This window comes from Cicer arietinum, chromosome 2 (assembly GCF_000331145.2).
Source record: "Cicer arietinum cultivar CDC Frontier isolate Library 1 chromosome 2, Cicar.CDCFrontier_v2.0, whole genome shotgun sequence".
Lineage (NCBI taxonomy): Eukaryota > Viridiplantae > Streptophyta > Magnoliopsida > Fabales > Fabaceae > Cicer > Cicer arietinum.
The window spans coordinates 43,546,586-43,552,849 of record NC_021161.2 but is presented as its reverse complement, the minus strand read 5'-3'; positions in this window follow the sequence as shown (position 1 = coordinate 43,552,849).

Genomic DNA, 6,264 nt, shown 5'->3' with positions numbered 1-6,264 from the left:
ATAATTGATGAATATTTACACTCAAAATTACTTGTTTTTTAATTTGTATAAGCTAAACATTTTATTGAAGTTTAATGATTTAAATAGTAATTTGATGCACAAGTTGTTCAGAAGATATTAAAAGAAACAATTTGAAAGTTTATTGCAGAATATTAAGCAGCCGCCTAACAACCAAACAGATCCAAAATTTGGAAGAAATTAACACTTAAAAATAAAATAATAAAATAATTAAGAGTGCAAGTAGCATCCAAATTACATAAAATGAAAGCAACATTACAAGACTTAAAATCACTTGTTAAAGGAAAATCTGATCTAGAAATATGTATGATGCATGAAGTAAACTGAAAGTTTAGAAAGGAATATGAGAGAGGAAATGTGAAGTGTTTTAACTGTAAGGTATATTGAAGTGGTGATAGAGAGTGACAGTACATGTATAACTGACAATTATAAATCACTTGAGCTACATACATTCCAGTGAACTAACACTACTACTCCCCTACATGCATAAATTCATCATTACTTGCAAAACAGAGGAGGACCAAGCTTTTTAGTTACAAATCATGTCACTAAATGCTAATTAATAAAATTCCAAAGCATTGAATTATTTTCGAAACACAACATATTTCTTCCAACTAACCACTATGAATGAAATTGAATATTATTATATGAAAAAATACAATGGAATAAATGTAGTTTGACAAACATCACATCATTAGCCTATAGTTAATTAAACGCATCATTTGTTTTTAGTATTGGAAGGGAAATATAGATATTCATGTTACTATTTTATAGCTGTTAAATTTGCTTAATAAAAGCCGAAGAAGTCTCCCAAAAAGACCAACAAACCACCTAGGAACCTAAAAATGTCAAAATTTACCATATGTTTCGAATCCCAAGAATGTTGTTCTTATGGTAACACAAAATAAAACAGTAATAGCCACCTTCTTGTGACATCGACCGTTCCTCCATAATACACGGCCACGTCACACCCTTCTCATTTTTTCAAATATCACATTTTGACTTTGTTCTAAGGTAAACAATCATTTTACTAATAACATATAAATTCTAACTATTCTTTTATAGATTAACAAAATATATATTTATATATTTATTCTGATGAGAAATGATTCTTTAGACTTTTTTTTTCTATATCTTCGAATGTTTATTTTATTGATATATATAACAATTATTTTAACATAGTCTCACACTTTGGGTGATAAAAATAGATATTTTTTGTTGGAAATAAAAAAAGATGTTTACCCTTTGCTTTATGTATTTTAGCAATTAATGTAGATATAGAGAGTGGTATTAGATAGATGCATTGGTGTATACGAGGGGAATTCAGTTACCCTTTCACAATATTTTTCCTATATTTGGGATGGACTTATATTGTTTCACTTGTTTCTACCTTTGTTCACATGGTAACAGGAAATTGGCAGAGTAATAATCAATAAAAGAATGTGAGAGGAGGCTTACTCACTCTGGTTGCGAGGAAGCATCTTACTTTATGCATCATATTAAATGTTGGATATCAAACAAGCAAACTAAATTACTATTACACAAATTTATTAAATATCAATCACACACTCCAATCTTTAACTCAATCACATTAAGAGAACTAGTCAAAATTTATGTTGTAAATTATAATTGCAGTTATATTTTAAAGTTTTATATTGCAGAAAAATGAAGATAAATGGCATCGATGCAATTTTAATTGCAGTTATGATACTGTTGCGCTAATTTTAAAATTTGTAATCCGACAAAAATTATGGTTGTGAAGTGCAATTTTAAACCGACGTATTTTATTTGTAAAGAAAAATATCTTACAATTCAATGGAAAATATGGAAGATTAAAATTGATTAATAAAAAAATATTTGTGAAGGATTTATTGAAGAGCCATATAGAAAAATAAATGGAGAATAGTTGGATTATATATAGGATGATTTTTCTTAATACAATTTGTTAGCAATTTTCAAGATCTAATAATCATTTATGGTTATTACTTCAAAAAATAAAAGTAATTTATTTATGGTTATAGATCCATGTTAAATTTGCATATGCATATGTAGAGACTATATAGAGAGATGTCACATTCTGAACATGAGACCTAGAGGATTCAGATCTCCTATATATGAGTATTTAGATTTATTGTTGGATCTTCAAATATGTTCTAAGCTATATATGACAACTTGCTTTTGATTTATTATGGGCACTTTTTGGCATATATATGGAGTGTGTAATTTCATTTGTACTATCTCTCTTTTCTTCCCTTATTGAAGTTTAATTTTAAATGAAAGTTTTAGTTTCTATTATTGGAGGACTTAGAATTAATTTTAAAAATGTTCGAATTAGTTTTAACATGATAAAGATATTTTTTAATTAATTTTGTCTTCGATATTAATTATAATTTAAAGCTAAAATTCATATTTTTTTTACTTCAAATGCAATTTTCATATTCAAATATATTATTCATCTAATTTTTATATAAATACATATAATATAAATTACTATCATATTCAATTTATTTTTAACTAAAATTAATTTTTAAAACTTAACTCAATTAATTTTTTTCATACAACAAAATACATAGCAATGTGGTTGATAACATGAGAGGAATTCATGAGAAACTAGAGGTCTGACAATAGAAGCTACCTAGCACGTGTGTGTCTATACATATATTATGAGTTGTTTTTTTTTTAGCTATTTGGCATTGAAAACAACTAAACAGACATTTCATCCTATAATAAATAATTAATTTACTCATTGATTATGAAAGAAACTTTTGACAAATGACACTTCACAAGCTTATTCTCCTTCCCATCCCTCTTTCCTAGAAACTCCACTCAAATAGGCTGTTATACCATGTTCCAAATAGAGTAATATTGGTTTGGATCTCTTTCTTTATTATTTTTCCATTCTTTTGACAAGAAACAAAAACAGAAGCACAGGCACTTATCATCTACACCTTACATGCACGTGATGACATTTGTAATAAAAAATATATATCCTATTTAAAATATTTGTCATTTTAATATATAAAAAATTATATTTTAAAATACGTTTTTTTTCTAATATAATATTAAAATATATATACTTTTCAAAAATATCAATATGTATCATAATATTCTTCATAATTTTGTAAATTATAAAAATATTGAATATTAAAAAAAAACATATAACAACAAATATTTGTTACATTTATAAGATGAATATTTTTAAATTTCTTTTAAGAAAAACCTCCAATTAGGAATCACAAAACAAGACCTCTAACTTTTACAATAATTTTATACATAGTGTGATTTCGCAGCATGATAAAAAAAAAAATTCATAGTGTATTTGTTAAATGTTATATTTTTTATTGCAATTCTAGAAATATTATGATCTAAAAATTGCAATATTAATTTAATTGCGCTTACCATCGAGTGACTATGAGGGACACAACATTAATAAGGTGGGAGCTCTGTTTTCTTCTTTTCAATTCATGGATTGCACTAAAGAGCTATTTTGTGTTTGTAGCCTTTCAATTCATTTCTAGTGCACTTTGATATATACTACACTCCATATTATATAAATAGCATTATATTAGTATTGGATTTAAAAAAAAAAATTATAATCCCTTTGTCCCAAAAAGAATTATAAATAAATGAAAAAGAACAGTAATTTTGTTAAACTACTTATATATATAAATTATTGGTTTGTTTTTATTATCATAATTATAAAATAAAAAATAATAACTTAAAAGTGATGGACACAATATTAATTAAAAATTACAATCAGAAGCAAATAATTAAAATTGCATTAAAACTCAAGAGTAACAACTATTAAATAAATATTTTTTTAAACAATTATTGTAAAAGAAAAGGAGTATATTAGTATTGGAGGAGGAAAACTTAGTAGAGACACTGTTATGTGACTATTTCCTTATTTAATTTAATGGTTAAGTTAAGTAGTATACTACTGAACGAATTAATTAATTAGTTATTTTTTTATGAAGACTTAATTAATTTTCACTTCACTAAAAGCTACCCTCAAACATTAGTAAATTTTTTGACAAAAGTATAAAAATTAATTTTATGTTGTAGAATTATTTTTCTTCTCACAAAAATAAACCCAAACTACTAATAAAATTTTATTTTAAAGATAAATTGAATTGTTTAATTGATTTGAATTAAGATCTAAAAACGTTAAAATGATTCTAATTCTTTTTTAGAGAAAAAGAAAATATTGATATAATAACAAAACATACTAACACATACAAATAAAAAGTACTACATTGACATAATTCAATCAAACAAAAAATAAATTTTTTATATTTCCAAAATCATTTTTGTCCCTCCTAAACTAAATTTTAAATATGAAAGTACTACAAAAATACAAGTTAATAACTTAATGTAAAATTTTTATTTGACAATTTGTGCATTTTATTTATTTAAATTCAAATATTATTATTTTTTCAGTGAAATTTTTTTCTTTGAATATATTTAACATGTACTCTTAGACATGTTAACATAAATATTAATCTATGCCATTTTGTGAACGCTAAAAAGGTCAGGTAGGTTCTAATTGCAGAAAGTAAGAGGCACGTGAGCAAATATTGTTTAATCCTTTCCTTGGGTTTTTTTTTTTTTTTTTAGTGAAAGAAACTATGGTATTCTGGAGTGGATCTAATAGGGTTATTAAGGAAATTGCTGTAAGTTTAAAAATAAAATAAAATTACTTAATAAATAAATATTATCTCAATAAATATTAAATCAATTGATTTTTTTATAAATTTAAAAATAAATATTATATAAAATCAATTATATTAATTTAAATAATAATTTTATAATTCAAAGTGTATAAAAATTATTTTTTGATAAAAAATATTATAAATTAAAATATATTATAGATTTTAAAACATACTAAAATTCGTCCTAAAATTTTATATTTGTATTGGATCTCCTTTGATTGGATCAAAAGGTATAAATCAAAATAAATTATTTATTATTTTAAAATTTGAATTTTTTCAAATAATTTTTTCTTTTACAATGTGATTCTGCTTTTTTTTTTCTTCCAAAATTATATTCATCAAAAATAATTTTATTTGAAGTGCATCCAACACTAAACATTAATAACTTTTAAAAGAGATTTGAAATCATATTTATTATATTATAAGAGTTTCTGTGCTAGAACCAGCCTACGTATTTTTGTGGCCCAGCTTTTACTATGTCTGCTGCATATTTTGAGAGGAAATAAAAGGAGGTTTGTACCATACACCCCCACTTTGACCTCCTACCTCCCAATTCATATGGAAAATACCATGTTGCTCTTAGTTTCATATATGAAAAACTCCAAAAAAATTTACTTTTTTTTTTTTTACCCACTTCATTCGAAACTTTTAATTATTCGAATTTGACCCTACCAAACCTTCGAAATATTGAAACATTCGAAATACAAAAGTAAGTAAAAATTCGAAACTTTCAAATATTCGAAACAAGATTTTACCAGAATTTCGAAAATTTCTATGATGATGAAACTTTCGAAGTTCATTTTTCCCAGAAATAATGAAACTTTCGAAACTTTCATTGAATACGAAACTTTCGAAATGCAGAAAGTTCCGAACAATATGAAAGTTTCGAAATGCAAAACTTTCGAACATATTGAAACTTTCGAAAATTCAACTTTCGGAAGTTTGAAATTCGATGAAAGTTTCGAACTTTGAAAAATTAGTAATAAATTAGTAATAAATATAATTAATTATAAATTTAATTAGTAACAAATTTTAAAATTAGTAATAAATTTCAAAATTAGAAATAAATTTCTATTCCTAATTTGAAAAATTAGTAATAAATTTCAAAATTAGTAATAAATTAGTAATAAATTGCTATTCCTAATTTGAAAAATTAGTAATAAATTTAGTAATAAATTTAATTAATAATTAAAAAAATTGAAAAATTAGAAAGTTTCGAAGTTTTTGAAACTTTCGAAACCGACATAATTCGATTGTTTGAAACTTTCGAACAATATGTGTTTCGGAAGTTTCATATTCAATGAAACTTTCAAAATTTTCTGAAATTTGTGTTTCAGAACTTTCAAATTCATTAAAAGTTCTGAAAGTTATAGCTTCGAAAGTTTCACATTCTTTCAAACTTTCAAATGTTTCTAGAAAAGTTTATTTTGAAACTTTCAGATTTATCAAAAGTTTCAAAATTTGTATTTAATTCTGTTAATTTAGGTTTCGAATGTTTTGAATTTAACTAAAGTTTCGAAATATAAAAAAAAAA